General features: G+C 38.7%; 2 pseudogenes; one reads left to right on the top strand and one right to left on the bottom strand.

The window, feature by feature from the left end:
* The first annotated feature begins 3904 nt into the window (after positions 1-3904).
* On the top strand, positions 3905-4022 carry LOC129893600 (5S ribosomal RNA; annotated as a pseudogene).
* A 7682-nt stretch (positions 4023-11704) lies between these two features.
* LOC129893612 (5S ribosomal RNA) lies at positions 11705-11824 on the bottom strand (annotated as a pseudogene).
* Between the last annotated feature and the right edge of the window lie 6940 nt (positions 11825-18764).

The following is an 18764-nucleotide window of genomic DNA, read 5'->3' as shown; positions in this document are numbered from 1 at the left end:
ATGTTATACCCCGTACCTTTATGCTTCGGAACATCTTCTTAAGCTTCTTGGAAGTTGTCCCGTGACCCAGATTATCTATAACATGAATAAATAACTCTAAAGAAGGGAGGACGTGACGCCCCTTAAGAGTGAAGGTTGGAAATAGGTCTATAAGAATTTGAAATGAGTTGGAGGCCAAAATAACAAGTCATAGGACTTGACATACTTACGTAAGCTACCAAATTGGAAGACTTACATAACTAAGCTACTTGGGTACGCCTCGATCTCAAGTAGCAAGGAATGCATAGGCTCCTGAAGTAAGACGAGATTACGGACCTACAAAAGGAAAATAAGGAAACGACGCGCCTTCTTGAAGCAAGTAGGTGATGCACCTACTTAGAAAAGCAGGTGATACACCTACTTAGGCTTAAGTAGGTGATGCAGCAGCTTGCGGTGGACCCACTGCCACATGGCAGCATATGGTTGGCCGTTTGGGTTGAGGTGGCACCTTGGGAGGCTACCACGTGTCATTCCTAGGGTGATGCCATGTGGAACCTTCTAAAGAGGTACATATATATGTATTATGATGACTATTAAATCATTCTTCATCCAAAATTTTAGCAAACATAAGAGAGGAAAAACATAGAGAGAAAAGAGAGCAGCCATGGTTTAAGAGAAACTATGCTAGGTTTCCAATTTTTTCTCCGTGAATTAATTATATACGGTATTACTCAACTATGTGGAGGTGTATATATGTATATTAAGATGCCTAAGGAACCATATTTTCAGTTCTACACTTGGAAAACTAAGAGAAGCTTAAAAAGAAAACCTAGAAAGTCAAGGAGAGAGGGCTACGGGTTTGACCTTAGAAAGTGAGTCTTCCGATTTTGTTCCATGAATTAATTACTTAAGGTATCCTAAGGTGATATAGCGGTGTTTAATAATGAAAAACTTCTATTTGGGGCAGTAAAAATGTGACACAAACAGCCCCAAACAGTCCGCTAATTCAGCGCGCTAAGGAACTTCCGAGGCTAGTTTTTACAAGGTCAGGTCATTCCCTTCCATTTGGAGCTTTTGATGTTTCTAAGAAGTGTATTATATGTTTTTTAAGTAGATGGAAATGTGAAAACATCATAGAGATTCTGGACATTCGAAATAAACTAAATTGTAGTCGTTATAGTTGAATTGTCATCGAAGTATAGTGTTGTTCGTGTGAGGTGCTGCTGCAGGGGTATGGCGTGTTGTTGCGGACTAAATGTGTTCTAAAAGGGTTAGGGGTGCTTCTGGTTGAAGCCACACGACCCCTTGTTTCTTATAATTTAAGGTGTTACAAAATAATGGCTAGACACCCTATTTTGATATCGTAATTTTGAACGAGTCGTTTGCAACTTATGTTATATATTGTTGGTGTGAATTTCTTAATCATATGCTGAAGGTTGTTGTTTTTGGTTGTCTTTAGTGTTTAAGGAGATAATTGGAAATTTGTATAGGGAAAATTATAGGGGAGGTGCTGCCCAATTTTCGTTAACGCCTTAACTAATTAAAGAACTAGTTGAGGAGACGAACAAGGAAATAGGTTCCATGAATACTAAGGTGCAACCTAAGATGCTGGAAAGTTAAGAGTGGTTGATATTCATATTACTTTCATGTTGAATAGGTTGAAAGGAAGACGAGGAGAATGGGATGAAGAGTAACTCATAAGAGGTATGTGAAGCTTTCTTTTGGCATGTTTTTGGCATAAGTATGTAAAGCTATTCCTTCTTTTGGCATGTTTTGGTATAACTATGTAAAGCCTATTTGTTCTTTCTTTTGGGAATGTGTTAGATCTAAGTGACAAGTGATATGTTTATGAAGCTTGGGGTAACTCTATTCATGAGCTCTGAACATGGTTCATGATTCATAATTCGTGTTCACAGTTGAATGTTAAGACTCTTAAAGTAGTTAAGCTTCCATTCCTCAAGTCTTCTATATGCTGAGAAGTAGTGTATGTAAAGTTATTCTTCCTCTCTTTTTGCATGACTTAGATGTAAGTATTGTGTGTATGAAGTTTGAAGTTATTCCACTCTTAAAAATCTGAGGGTGAGTTAAGACTCTTGTTCACTTCCTACTGATTAAAACTCCTGTAACAAGTTGAGTCATTACTTTTTAAGTCTTCCATGTTATAGGAAGTGGTTCATGTAAAGCTTGTCTTTTCTTGCTTCTAGAAAGACTAGACTAAAGGTTCTATAGGACATTGATTTGGATATAGCTCCATTTATAGATTCTGGATGTAACTCATGACTTGTATCCACTTTTGAATGATAAGGGCCTTGAAGTAGTTGAACTACGACCCTTGAGCCTCGACATTATTATGCATTATACAGATCGGGCCGTCGTACCTCGGCATCATCATATAATATATTGATTGGGCCGTCGTACCTCGGTATTATCATGTGACATATGGATCGGTTCGTCGTTCCTCGGCATATGCTTGCTGTATACATGAATCAGGTTGTACATCCTACAGTGCGAATAATATGCATATGCCTATCATGATAGATGATGTGTTTGTAACACCGAGTCCCCGAGCGGGCCGGATACGGTACGTGATAATGGTATACATGACTTTATTTTATGAGATGCAGGTACAATACCCTATTAAATGTTATACTAGGTTTTTTTCATCCCTATTTCAGTTGTTATCTCAGTTATTTTTGCTTATATGCTCAGTACAGGTATCGTACTGACCCCCCTTTCTCTGGGGCTGCGTTTCATACCCACAGATACATATATTCATTTCAGAGATCCGCTAGCTTAGGATTTGCGCTCACCTATGTTGGAAGTGGTCCACTATTTTGGAGCCTAGCTTTTGGGTACTAGTCCTGCGATGTATATATTTGTTTATGCAGGGGTACGGCGGGGGCCCTGTCCCGCCATATGATGTCGTTCCTATTCTTAGAGGTCTGTAGATATATGTGTGTGGGTTGTTTAAGATTTTATTTTGGTTATGCCTATGCGATATGTTGTAAAAGCTATGATGTTGTGGCAGCCTTATCGGCTGGCTTTCCCTTTAATGACACGATGCAAATGAAAGAGGCTACACGTGTATGAATATTTTATCACCCACTGAGTTCATGTATTTGGTTCCTATATCTAGAAGGCTATATGAACATGAAAAAGTTTTAACCTATTGAGGTTTTTGTGAGTAGTATCACATTATACATAGTCCAATTTTGACTATAGTCGACAGATAGGTACATGGGGGTCCAGGTCGGACCCCAGTCGCGGCCCACGGGGTTGGGTCGTGACAGAAGTGGTATCAGAGCAGTTCGTCCTTAGAGTGTCTATAGACCATGTCTAGTAAAGTCTTTTTTATCGTTGTGTTATGCACAACATCTATAGACAAGAGGCTACAAGAAATTTAGGATGTTACCTTTCTTTCATATTTACAATCGTGTGATAGAGCCGAGTTATAGGGAATGAAATTCCTCATACTAACTTGTGATTTCAGCAGAAGGACAACATCGATAGAATAAGGCGACTAACAATATTGGAAGTTACACAAAACGCAGGTAAGCAAGGCACGAATGATAGGTGCCAGGTAAGGTATTGAATTACGATTGATAGATAAAGTTGAAAATTGAAAGGAAAAGTAGACAGAAAGTCTAAACAGGTGCAGTTTGAGTTGGACATACGAGGTAAGTCCATTAGTTTATACTATTGTTGATATTGGATGGCCTGTGAGCTTGCGATACGACATGATATACTACATATATATGTATCGAGGATCATTATGAAAATAAGTAAAGCCTAGTGAGAAAGTGGCTAAAGATAGGATGTGGTCCGTGTAACGGGGATATAAGGGTAACTTGGGAGGTGCAGCTTGGCCTATCGGATCAGCTGCTGGGTCATCGTCTTCTTCGGTAGCTATGCACCCCATGGGGTAGAATGCAATTATACCAGCACTAACGCACTGGATCCCATCAGAACTACAAAGTTAAGCGTACTTGGGCGAGAGTAGTACTAGGATGGGAAACCTTCTGGGAAGCCCTATGCGGCTATGACATGAGATGATATGGATGTATGTATACGTTGGCCTTGCATGGCATTGTGGTATAAAGAAGTATTGTGGATATGTGATTCCACCGTGAAATATGATAAGACCCTTTGGGATAGGGGATGTAGCTTTGCAAAAGAATTGATGCAACCTACGAATGGAGGTATGCCAAGGGTAAAACCAGGTGATTACTTGATAAAAGAAGTCGGTAGTAGCCATGTAACTTCCATACTCGAATACATTAAGGAAAGTTATAAGATGGTTTAAAGCAAAAACTTTAAGGTACAATCAGTACAAAGGAAAAAAGCTATAGCGGAGCCTTAACATCAGATGAAGGAAGTAAGAAACGATACAGGTTTACGTGTAGACTAGTATGGCGATGCTAAGGCATCTTCTGAGCTACTTTAAGCTCCTACACATGTTTTTTGTAAAGGGTGCAATATGATGTGTGTTAAGAGAACTGGAAAAAAGAAATGAAAAAAAATATCACCTGTTCCCTATGCCTACAGGTAATCTTCCCTCTTGAGTAGACTATATGGGTTAATTAGAGGCCTTTGGATGACAACCAATACAAAGAAATCTTGAAGCAATCGTAAGACCTTATGAGGCTGGTTAACATTCGAGGACGAATGTTCTAAAGGGGGAAAGGATGTTATACCCAATACCTTTATGCTTTGTAACATCTTCTTAAGCTTCTTGGAAGTTGTCCCGTGACCCAGATTATCAATAACATGAATAAATAACTCTAAAGAAGGGAGGACGTGACGCCCCTTAAGAGTGAAGGTTGGAAATAGGTCTATAAGGATTTGAAATGAGTTGGAGGTCAAAATAACAAGTCATAGGACTCGACATACTTACGTAAGCTACCAACTTGGATGACATACATAACTAAGCTACTTGGGTACTCCTCAAGCTTAAGTAGCAAGGAATGCATAGGCTCTTGAAGTAAGACGAGATTATGGACCTACAAAAGAAAAATAAGGAAACGACGTGCCTACTTGAAGCAAGTAGGTGATGCACCTACTTGGACAAGCACGTGATACACCTACTTAGGCTTAAGTAGGTGATGCAGCAGCTTGCGGTGGACCCACTGCCACATGGCAGCATATGGTTGGCCGTTTGGGTTGAGGTGGCACCTTGGGAGGCTACCACGTGTCATTCCTAGGGTGATGCCATGTGGAACCTTCTAAAGAGGTACATATATATGTATTATGATGACTATTAACTCATTATTCATCCAAAATTTTAGCAAACATACGAGAGGAAAAATATAGAGAGAAAAGAGAGCAGCCACGGTTTAAGAGAAACTAAGCTAAGTTTCCAATTTTTTTCTCCATGAATTAATTATCTACGATGTTCCTCAACTACGTAGAGGTGTATATATGTATATTACGAAGCCTAAGGAACCATATTTTCAGTTCTACACTTGGAAAACTAAGAGAAGCTTAAAGAGAAAACCTAGAAAGTCAAGGAGAGAGGGCTACGGGTTTGACCTTGGAAAGTGAGTCTTCCGATTTTTTTCCATGAATTAATTATTTAAGATATCCTACGGTGATATAGCGGTGTTTAATAATGAAAAACTTCTATTTGGGGCAGCAAAAACGTGACACAAACAGCCCCAAACAGTCCGCTAATTTTCAGCGCGCTAAGGAACTTCCGAGGCTAGTTTTGACAAGTTTTGAATAAGGTCAGGTCATTACCTTCCATTTGGAGCTTTTGATGTTTCTAAGAAGTGTATTATATGTTGTTTAAGTATCTGGAAATTTGAAAACATCATAGAGATGCTTGACGTTCGAAATAAATTAAATTGTAGTCGTTATAGTTGAATTGTCGTCGAAGTATAGTGTTGTTCATGTGAGGTGCTGCTGCAGTGGTGTGGCGTGTTGTTGCAGGGCTTAAATGTGTTCTAAAATGGGTAGGGGTGCTTCTGGTTGAATCCACATGACCCATTGTTTCCTACAATTAAAGGTGTTACAAAATAAAGGCTAGACACCCTATTTTGATATCGTAATTTTGAGCGAGTCGTTTGGAGCTTATGTTATATATTGTTGGTGTGAATTGATTAATAATATTCTGCAGGTTGTTGTTGTTGGTTGGATGTATTGTTTAAGGAGCTAATAGGAAATTTGGATAGGGAAAATTATAGGGGAGGTGCTGCCCAATTTTCGTTAACGCCTTAACTAATTAAAGAACTAGTTGAGGAGATGAACAAGGAAATAGGTTCCATGAATACTAAGGTGCAACCTAAGATGATGGAAAGTTAAGAGTGGTTCATATTCGTATTACTTTCATGTTGAATAGGTTCAAAGGACGACGAGGCAAACGGGATAAAGAGTAACTCATAAGAGGTATGTGAAGCTTTCTTTTGGCATGTTTTTGGCATAAGTATGTAAAGTTATTCCTTCTTTTGGCATGTTTGGGTATAAATATGTAAAACCTATCTGTTCTTTCTTTTGGGCATGTGTTAGATCTAAGTGACAAGTAATATGTGTATGAAGCTTGGGGTAACTCTATTCATGAGCTCTAAACATGGTTCATGATTCATAATTCGTGTTCACAGTTGAATGTTAAGACTCTTAAAGTAGTTTAACTTCCATTCCTCAAGCCTTCTATATGCTGAGAAGTAGTGTATGTAAAGTTATTCTTCCTCTTTTTTGGCATGACTTAGATGTAAGTATTGTGTATATAAAGTTTGAAGTTATTCCACTCTTAAAACTCTGAGGGTGAGTTAAGACTCTTGTTCACTTCCTACTGATTAAAACTCATGTAACAAGTTGAGTCATTACTTTTTAAGTCTTCCATGGTATAGGAAGTGGTGCATGTAAAGCTTGTATTTTCTTGCTTCTAGAAAGACTAGACTAAAGGTTCTATAGGACATGGATTTGGATATAGCCCCATTTATAGATTCTGGATTAACTCATGACTTGTATCCACTAGTAGTTGAACTATGACCCTTGAGCCTCCTATAGGTTGAATAGTGTTGGGATGTGTAAGCTCCTATACCTAGGGGCTCTTGAACATGCTTTATGATGATATCTAAGGGATGTTTGATATGTTATAGAGTTTTACGTGCATGTATATGCATTATGATATATATATGGATTGGGCCGGACGTACCTTGGCACATTTTGCTGTGTAAGGATCGGGTCGTACGTTCTATGATAGAATATGCATTATACAGATCGAGCCGTCGTACCTCGGCATTTTTATGCATTATACGGATCAAGTCGTCGTACCTTGGCATCATCATGTAATATATGGATCAGGCCATCGTACCTCGGCATTATCATGAGACATATGGATCGGGTCATCGTTCCTTGGCATGTGCTTGCTGTATACATAAATCGAGTTGTACATCCCACAGTGCTAATAATATTCATATGCCTATCATGATAGATGATGTGTTTGTAACACCGAGTCCCTGAGCGGGTCGGTTACAGTATGTGATAATGGTATACATGACTTTATTTTATGAGATGCAGGTATAATACCCTATTAAATGCTATACTTGGTTTCTTTCATCCCTATTTAGGTTGTTATCGCAGTTATGTATGCTTATATGCTCAGTAGATGTATCGTGGTTTCTTTGATCCCTGTTTAGGTTGTTATCGCAGTTATGTATGCTTATATGCTCAGTACATATATCGTATTGACCCTTCTTTCTCTGGGGGTTGTGTTTCATGCCCGCAGGTACAGATGTTCATTTCCGAGATCTACCAGCTTAGGATTTATGCTCAACTATGTTGTAAGTGCTCCACTATTTCGGAGCCTAGCTTTTGGGTACTAGTCCTGTGATGTATATATTTGTTTATGCAGGGGTACGACGAGGGCCCTATCTTGCCATATGATATCATTCCTATTCTTAGAGATGTATAGACATATATGTATGGGTTGTTTAGGAGTTTATTTCAATTATGCCTATGTGATATGTTATAAAAGCTATTATGTTGTGGTTGCCTTATCAGCTGGATTTCTGTTTCATGACATGATACAAATGAAAGAGGCTATACGTGTATGAATATTTTATCACCCACTGGGTTCATGTGTTTGGTTCCTATATCTAGAAGGCTATATGAACATCAAAAAGTTTTAACCTATTGAGGATTTTGTGAGTAGTATCACGTTATACATAGTCCAATTTGACTAAAGTCGACAAATAGGTACACGGGGGTCCAGGTCGGACCCCAGTCGCGGCCCACGGGGTAGGGTCATGACACATAATTCACTGTATTGTCCACCTAGCCCCTCACTAGAGGGCCATGATATGTATGTATATATATATATGATGTGTTGTAATAAGGTGGTGATGGCACTGGGTTATGATGATCTTACAAGTGTATCCACTGGACCCCTGATAGGGCTGGCTATATGCTATAATTTTAACATGCATGTTTTTATGATTCACAGAGTATAGGTACAAAGGCTTCTTTTATGATGTACTGGATTCCCTGCTTCTCCGCTTCAAATATGTTTCTAGTTATGCTATGTTATGTTTTACATACTCAGTACATATATCCTACTGACCCCCTTTTCTCGAGGGGCTGCGTTTCATGCCCATAGGTACAGATACAGGTTTTGGAGTCCGTTAGCCTAGAATTCTACTCAGCTCAGCTGTATGAGGATCCCTTGTATCGGAGCCTAGTTTTTGATATTGACCATTGATGTATAAAATTGTTTTGTCTATTCAGGGGTACGGTGGGGCCCTATCCTGCCACATGTTGTCGTTAATAATTTTAGAGGTCTACAGACATGTATATGTGGGTTGTGTATATTAGTTTGATTCAGCTGGGTCTACATGATGTGTGGTATATGTTATTATGTTATGGCAGCCTTGTTGGCTTGCATGCCCTTTCATGTTATGACACAAATGAAAAGGGCTATAGGTTTATGAAAATGTTATCGCCTAATGGGGCTCTATTATATGATATTATTTTATTTACTGTTCAATTTGACCACAATTGATAGTTAGGTATATAGGGGGTCTAGGTCGCCCCCAGTCGTGGCCTTTGGGGTTGGGTCGTGACAAAAGTAGTATCAGAGCAGTTCGACCTTGGATTGTCTGCAGACTATGTCTAGTAGAATCTTGTGTATCGATGTGTTATGTGCCATATCTATAAACAGAAGGCTATAAGATATTTAGGATGTTATCTTTCTTTTACCTCTAAGATCGTGCTATAGATCTGAGTCATAGGACAATTTCTTATACTAATCTTTGATCTTAACAGAAGGACGACACCAATAGAAAGAAGTAATTGACAACATGGGAAGTTACGAAGCACGCTGGTAAGCAAAGTAAAGGACCAAAAGATATCTACTAGGTAAGGTATTGACATGTGATTTAAATGTAAAGTTGAAACCTGAAAGGAAAGCAGACAGAAAGTGCAACAGATGCAGTTTAAAGTTGAACATACGAGGTAAGTCCATTACTTTCATACTATTGTTAACATTGAAAGCCTTGTATGGCTACGATATGAGATGATATTGAAAGCCATTTGTGGTTGTGATATAATATGAATATATATATGTGTTAGCCCTGTAAGGCATTGTTGGTATTTTCTGCGTGCAAGTTTGGGGATAAGTAAGAAATATAGAGGAAACTCTGTCAAAATTTTCCCAGAACAAGAAAAGGGAATGAAACATAGAGTCTTAAGATGTCTTGGAAGTTGATACCAAGTACCCCCATTATGGTTAACTAAAGTTGTAAGATGTACCCTTAAGGTCAATAAGGGATACCCTTTTCACTCGGGGAAGTTTATTATGGAGAAACAAAAGTCTGTCTGAGCAGTATAGTTCAGACCACCGTATCTCCAGCCGTAATGGTGTTGTAGGAAAAACAAAAGCTTAGGATGAAAGGTCAGATGTCTAGTAATTAAGCTTCACTCATTTTGAAAATACCAAGCCCCCGACTCCTATTGTAAATAAAATGAATTGTTCATAACTCGAGGATAAACTCGGAAGGAGACTAGGTAGGTCAAGTGTTAAAAGAAGTACTACGATGTTAAGATATTGTGGTTTCTTCCAACAATGGTCGGGAAATGGATTACGATAATAGTTTATAGTTCTCCATTGACTAATTAGGGAAATAACTTCTAAACAGAAGCACCTCAAAGATATGTCAGGAACTGAATATGAGTATGAATTAAATATGTAGTATAGCAATACGGGGATAAAGTGAAACCGCTAATAAGGTGCACTTGGTAGATGCTAACTAAGTTAAAAGCCTGCGTGGAGTACGCAGTAAGAGAATTGAGCTTAAGATATAAAGGAATGACGCGTGTACATAACGTCGCCCCAAAAATAGTGGAACCCTTAAAAGACAAAGACGGCAGACTTAGAGAATAAATGGTGCAACTTATGTTCATCCCAAGAAACAAAGGATATAGGTTGGGACAAAGCCACTACTTCAACAAAACTAGGAATAGTTATCATCAGAATACTAGTACTGCCTAATTGAAATAGGAACGACTACAAGTACTAATTAATTTTTGATGAAGGTAAGTAGAATGTGACCTCAGACGAGTAGTCCCATGGGTCCCATTACTCAAGTATAGAGTAATAAATGAGGTGTCACACTAATTATGAAGAGATTCTCGTCGTTTCATAATTTAGCCAGAATCCCATACACGAATAACCAGGTTGTAAAATATACAGGAAGATGGGGACCTGATGCAGTACCAAGTAGATTGGAAAAAGAGATTGGACAAAATTGAGACTGGACATAGAGACATAGAGCAAGGTACAAGCAGATGAAAGTATGAGTACCCTCTAAAGGGGGAAGTTAATGAGAAAATGGCAAAAGTAGGAGGCGGCAATTGATATGAAAACATGCTTGAGATTGATCGTTAAACTTCAATAAGATCCCTTGATGAACAAAGCTAGAAAGATGTGGAAGCCACCAGTAATTGGATAGAAGTCAGAATTGTATGTAAGACAGGGTTAAGAAGTTTTGATGAGACCCTAAACGGTATAACACTAGAAGGTGGGTGCGTATAAAATCAAAAGAATATAGCAATGAAAGAATATCGAATAACTCAAGGGACACTACGAAGGATAATGACAACATGCTATTTCAAAAGCCAAATGTTGGCTGTAGAGTTGTTCGCAAGTGATATTGCTATAGATAAATAACCAATGAAAAGATATAGCAAGACTTATATGGTAAGAGATAAGATGAGCAAGGAGTAAATAAGGAAATAGAAAGAAGTGAGACAAGGTATTTCTTCCACTCTCTCATATTCTCGTAAAGATAAAGAATGACACGAGAATTTGTCAAAAAGATTACAAGCGGGGGTAAGGAAAAATTGTGAAATGGTTTAAATAAGAAGGACAAAACTAGCTGGTCACTATAGGATTGACAAGCTTATATGTCAAATTCCTTTAAAACTATGCCAGCTAATGATAAACATAACTCAAAATGGCTCAAAGGGCACTATATGAATGAACTTTAGCGCTACTCAGTAGATAACCCTAATGAATGGGTGCGTACAAAAAAGGGTGAATACAATAGAAGGATTTAAACCAAAATGACGAAAAAGGGACATGGTCGTAGTGGAACTAAAGATCTACCCCTATATCGGTTGCAAGATAACAGAGGAAAGGGCAAGGCAATACATATAGACTAGTGAGACGACGCTAAGATAAATTTTGGGCTAAGTTGAGTTCCCCGCACATTATTGCAAGAATTGCCATGAAATGCGACATGAGGACTTCCCAAGGAGGTCACCCATCCCAGTATTTCTCTCACCCAAGCACGCTTAACTTCTAAATTCTGGTGGAATTTAGTACGATAGTGCGGGTGTGGTCACACGAGATTGAAGAATCTGAACTAGCGGTGGAGAAATGACATGAGATTATGTTCCTAGAATACTATAAATTATGTTGAGGGTATTGTTAAAAGGATTTAAGCAAGACAAGAAGGATTAGCTAATTGCTAACTGACGACGCACTCGAATGCCATAACTCTTCAACATAGTACCAATTAATGAGAGGCAAACAACAGAATGACTATACGGGCCAGTGGGCGAGAGAATTTCGACACCTCTTGGCAGCCAACTCTTAGGGCGGAAAAAAAAAAGAAGCAAACCCCAAAAGGTAAGGGTACCAGTTGATGTAATTTACGGTAGACAGGAAGTAATACGCGAGGTCAAAAATCTCACAATATGACCAGGGCTACAAGACTCACCTCGCACTCCAGCACCAGATGACTCTGGAGGGAATGTTACTTGTGGATTAATAATATTAGCCCCTGCTCCTTTGATCAAAAGCTACCTACTCAGTCGAGAAGGTGTAAAATTATAGGGTAAAAGTGTAGTCGGACCGTACGGAGTCCCCATAGCTATTATCCCAGATGAAGAAGCCCAAGATACAGTTAACTACCGAGGATCAGTCTGCGATGATACTGGGAAGATAGATAAGTCTCCGTACACTATTTGACCCTCAAACCTGATGAACAGGCTAAGGTGTACCACTAAAACGATAGAAGATATGTCATGAGCTGTTATTGTTAACTTTGAAGATAGCTGGATGATTATCTATCACTTATCAAGTTGCCTACAATAATAATTACTACTCCAATATCCCAATGGCCCCGTAAAAGACTGGTAGAGCAACATGTGTAAGTCTCCTATTGGATGGGTCGATGTTAGAAAGACTAAGCTAAAAAGGCCTCGACATGATTAAGCAAGCTATTGACTAGAAGCCCAGAGTCGGCAGAAATGATATACAGATAATCCACATCGACATACAAAGTTCAAATTATTGATTGGATGTTCATAACAGGGTCACCCAGAAAAGAAAACTTAACCTAAAATATATTAGACTGTATCAAGTTGCTCATAAGGTGGGCAAAGTGGCCGGTGAGTTGAGCTTACCACCTTATTTGGAAACTATATACCCAATACATCAAATAGGGATGCTTCACAAGGGAGCCACCTAGGGTATGTTCCATAGATGATGTCCAGGAAATAGAATCCTGCGAGGAACAACCTATCGCCATCTTAGATCGGCAAACTAGAAGATTGTAGACTAAAGACGTACCTCCCATCAAGATACTATGGAAAAACCAAAATCAGAAAAGGGGATAACCTGAGAAATTGAAGAGGACATAAAACATAAGTATTCGTATCTATTCCCGATGTATACAAGTAACCCCAACTCTGGAAACTCGTATATTAATTACTAGGATGAAATATGTGTGATCGCAATAGAAAACAATCTTCCTACAATCGGTATAAGGTCTTGAGGGATGTTTTATTTAACATTCGGGGACGAATGTTCTAAAGGGGGGAAGGATGTTACACCCACACTCTTGAGCTCGGAATAGTTCTTAAGCTTCTTAGAAGTGAGAATGTGAGCCGGATAATCTATGACACCATCAAATGAGTCTAAGGAAAGAAGAGTATGATAGCCCGTCAGAAGGAAGGTTGAAAATAGAGTTATAAGAAATATGAAAGGAATTGAAGGCCAAGAAATAAGTCGTAGGACTCGATTTACTACGTAAGATACTAATTTAGAAGTCTTATACACTTGAGTTCCTTAAAGACATACCAAGCTTACATAGCATAGATTACACAGGGTCTTAAAATAAGACGATATTACGAACCCACGGAGATGAGGAGAAGATGACATGTGGAAGCCTAGGAAGGTGACATGTGGCAGCACCTTAAGAAAGTAGGTGACCCACCTTCTTGGGGTCAAGTAGGTGACCCACCTATTTAGGGTTTGGCCCCACCAAGGACACATGGTATCCCCTAACTAGTTGCATGGTTACGTTAGCCCAATAAGGTGTGGACACATGTCCCCCTATAGGGATTACAAATGTAACCTCCCAAAACAGCATATAAAGGTATGTTAATGACTTAAGTCATTCATTTTCAGCAAAAAGGAAACCAAAGAGAAGAGAGAAGAAACGTGAAGCAAGAAAAGGATTAGCTACGACTTTGGCCAAATTTAAGGTGAGTTCTTCAATTTTCCTCCGTGAATTAATTATCTATAATATTTTTCAACCATGTGGGCGTGTATACATGTGTCCTAGGATGCCTACAAAACCATGGTTTCAATTTACACTTGGAAAGAAATAAGAGAAAGTGGAAGGAGAAAATGTTAAGAACTAGTTAACAAACCAGTTTTTGGAAGGGATTGTTGTTAGTAATATTGGTATAACTTCTTGTGTACAGCTTCATTTCGAGGGATTCAATTTGTTTTAGAAATTTATTTCATAGTTATATAACTTTATTTAAGCCTTTAAAATCCGGTTTTTCTTTTATCTTCACGAAAAAGGGTGATGAAGTATAGAGGAGGTACTGCCCTAATTTTGGTTTTGGAAATCTTACACGGACTGCTGTTGGTATTTTGGGCATATCTTTTTGTACAGAATTGATATATGGCTGATTGAAAATTTTATGAGACCCTAATACATATGTATATAACTTTAATGAAGGACATAAATCCTGTTTCCCTCAATTACCCCTTCGAAAAGAAGCGACAATGCAAGACAGTAAGCTGTCCAGAATTCACATTCTGATAGTTTGAGTGAGTTATTTGGGGTTTGTATTGTGTAATGTTGGTGTGAATTGCTTGTATATATGTTGCAGGTTGTTGTTGTTGGTTAGCTGTAGTTATTAGGGGTGTGATTGGAAATTTGGATAGGGCACGTTATAGGGGAGGTGCTGCCTAATTTTTGTCAACACCTTAACTAATTATAGGACTAGTCGACGAAATGAACAAGGAAATAGATTCCATAAATACTAAGGTGCAACTGAAGGTGATGGAAAGTCCAGAGTGGTTGATATTCATATTATTTCCATTGAATAGGTTCAAAGGATGATGAGGTGAACATCAAAAAGAGTAACTCGTACAAGGTATGTAAAGCTTTCTCTTGGCATGTTTTGGTATAAGTACGTACAATTATCTTTCTTTCCTTTTTGAAAGTCTTAACCTTAAGTGAATTGTATGTGGAATATGGGATAATTCCATTCCCAGAACTCCAGGTATGCCTCATAACCCCTAACTACGGTTAGGTGTTGACACCCCTACAAGAATTGAGCATTGCCTGTTAAGTCTTCTACGTGCTAAAGAGTAGTGTATGGGAAACTATCTTTCCTTTCTCTTGATATGAACTTGGTATGAAAATGAGATTATGATGCCATAGTTGTTCACCGAGCCCCAGGATGGGCTGGGTATGAGATATGTATATAATGACCACCTGAAGGAAAGTACAGACTATATAGAGTTTACTCTCTTTCTTTTCTAGCATGTCTTAGTTGTAAGTTAAATATGATATGAGCTCCGAAGTAACTCTAGTCTTAACATCTCCTATTTACTTTTGAATATCGAATTCTAATAGTAGTTGAACTATTTCCCTAGAAACTTCTATGTGTTAAAAAGGTACCAAATGTACAGGCTCCAAGTCTTAAGGACTATACGAGGCTAAGTGTTTTTTATTCCATAAATTTTTTTCCCTATGTTAATATATGTCTAGGGTCCCCGAGATTACTTTTAAGGCAGCCCATAATGGCATTTAGAGGACACTCGAGATGACTACACCGTTATTTCGGTCCTCAAACAAAAGCTTAACTTTCCTATTTTATTGAGTCTCCAATAATGATTTAAACTGCATATAGTTACTCACTATTCTACTCGTGTATATTATAGCACTTGTTTCGCTGAGTCCCAGGCCGACAATAGTAATCGTGCATAATTCACAGCATTATCCACTGAGCCCCTCATTAGAGGGTCGGGATACGTATGTATATATATATGATGATGTGTTGTAAAAAGGTGGTGATGGCACTGGGTTATGATGATCTTACAGGTGTATCCACCGAACCCCTAATAGGGCCGGCTATATGATATAATTTGAACATGCATGTTTTTATGATTCACAGAGTATAGGTACAGAGGCTTCTTTTATGATGTTCTGGATTTCCTACTTCTCTGCTTCAAATATGTTTCCAGTTATGCTATGTTATATCGTACTGACCCCCTTTTCTTGGGGGTTACGTTTCATGCCCGTAGGTACAGATACAGGTTTTAGAGTCCATCAGCCTAGGATTTCACTCAGCTAAGCTGTAGGAGGCTCCATTATCTCTAATCCTAGTTTTTTATACTGATCATTGATGTATAAAATTGTTTTGTCTATTCAGGGGTACGGCGGGGGCCCTATCCCGCCACATGTTGTCGTTAATATTTTTAGAGGTCTGTAGACCTATATATGTGGGTTTTGTATATCAGTTTTATTCAGCTGGGTCTACATGATGTATGGTATATGTTATTATGTTATGGCAGCCTTGTCGACTTGTATGCCCTTTCATGTTACAACACATATGAAAAGGGCTACAGATTTATTAAAATATTATCGCCTAATGGGGCTCTGTTATATGATATTGTTTTATTTATAGTTCAATTTGACCATAACTGATAGTTAGGTATACGGGGGGTCTAGGTCGGACCCAGTCACGGCCTACGAGGTTGGGTCATGACAGTAGGAACCACCGTTGGGATAATAACAACATTGGACTTAAGAGACATACCGGAATCAATCTCCGTTGGTGCATCTTTCAGTGGATTTGAATGATCATTATTAAGCTCTTCAGCTTGATCATCACTTTCAAACACTTTAGTCTTCCCTTTGGCTGAACTTGTAACTTCATTAGTTGGCACATTCGAACCAACCACTTTGTCTCTCTTTGTCATAACAGCCATGCATTATGCCTTATAATTCTTAGGATTGGCAACCGTATCACTTGGGAGACCTCCCTCTGGCCTTGTGTTAAGATGAGCTGAGATTTAATCTATTTGATCTTGTAATTTCTTAATTGAAATTGAATGCGAGGTGACCGTCTGATTTAAATAAGAGAAGTCAGATTTCATTTCTTTCAACACCTTATATTACCCTTTGACTTTATTCAAAATATTAGCAAGAATGTCTTTCGTACAAAAACTTTCCGTATCAACACTCACCTCCTTAGGCTTTTGATGAGGAGGAACATATCTCTCATGATCACCATGACCATCTCTCCAAGAATTTCCTCTATCATGCCAGACCCTATCTCTCCAACCATTTTCACGTTCTTTGTTCCAACCTAGGTTCCCACTTGTCCTTAGGAAGGTCGGTCGAGAACCCCCCAACTGATTTGGTAAATATTACACCTCTTTATTATACAGGACTCAAATTTGGCATCTTTTGGGTTTGCTCCAACATTTGCATCCACTACATTCACTACTTTGTAACCTTCCCCCATAACATGTTTAGATAGAAAATCTAGTTGCGTCCTTTTTTTACCCATGTTTTCATTTCTTCATGATCTTTCTCAAGTTGCTCTTTAGTAATCCCAATATGGAGACGAAATACATGGTCTTCTTTAGTATGCCAAGCAAACTTAATCTTAGTCATTTCGTCAAACAAAGTTGCAGCAATGGTTAAAGGTTGACGCATAAGACTACCCCTAACAAGCTGATCAGATACCCTCTTATTTACAATATCAAAACTACGGTAAAAGTACTTTAATAGCACATTGTCAGGCAGCCTATATGTTGGACATTACATCAGCAACTTCTGAAATCTGAGCCACATTTCATGTAGTGGTTCTCCATCAATCCGTTTAAAGTTCTGAATACTATCCCTAAGCTTCAACATCTCGGATAGTGGGAAGAACCGTTCATACAATCCTATAGTGAGCTCATCCAATGAGGTAATCAAATCCTGTGGTAATTTAGCTAGCTATTTGGTTGCCTCCCCCATAAAAGAGATAGGGAACAACTGTAATTGAATAGACTTGTCACGACCCAACCCCGTAGGCCACAACTAGGTCCGACCTGGACCCCCCCGTATACCTAACTATCAGTTGTGGTCAAATTGAACTATAAATAAAACAATATCATGTAATAGAGCCCCATTGGGTGATAACATTATCATAAACCTATAGCCCTTTTTGTTTGTATCATAACATGAAAGGGCATGCAAGCCGACAAGGCTGCCATAACATAATAACACATACCATACATCATGTAGACCCAGCTGAATCAAACTAATATACACAATCCACATATACATGTCTACAAACTTTTAGAATATTAACGATAATATATGGCGGGACAGGGCCCCCACCGTACCCTTAAATAGAAAAAACAATTTTATACATCAGTGGTCAGTATCAAAAACTAAGCTCAGACACAATGGAGCCTCTTCCAGCTGAGTTGAGTGGAATCCTAAGCTGAAGGACTCCCAAAACCTGTACCTCTACCTGTGGGCATGAAATGCAGCCCCCTGAGAAAAGAGGGTCAGTATGACATATGTACTGAGTATATAAAAGGTAACATCATACAACTAGAGGTATATCCGAAATAAAGAAGCAGGGGAACAAATTATCAAATTAGAAGCCTGTACCTGTACTTTGTGAATTACAAAAGCATGCATGCTCATATCATACCATATAGCCGGCCCTTTCAGAGATCCAGTGAATCATATCTGTAAAACCATCATGTCACCAGTGCGATCACCACCTTATTACAATACATCATCAAATATATACATATGTACCCAGCCCTCTAGTGAGGGGCTCAGTGGATAATGCAGTGAATTATGCATGATAATGTACCCGGCCCAGGACTCGGTGAAAGAAGGGTTACAGTATACACGAGTAGAGTAGTGAGTAACTATAGTCAATTTAAATCATTATCAGAGACTCGACAAAATAAAAAAGTTAAGCTTTTGTTTGAGGACCCGAGTAACATTGTAGTCATCTCGAGT

This window comes from Solanum dulcamara, chromosome 6 (genome assembly GCF_947179165.1).
Source record: "Solanum dulcamara chromosome 6, daSolDulc1.2, whole genome shotgun sequence".
In the NCBI taxonomy this organism is placed as follows: domain Eukaryota; kingdom Viridiplantae; phylum Streptophyta; class Magnoliopsida; order Solanales; family Solanaceae; genus Solanum; species Solanum dulcamara.
The sequence above is the reverse complement of the archived record's forward strand: the minus strand, read 5'-3'. Positions and strand labels throughout refer to the sequence as shown.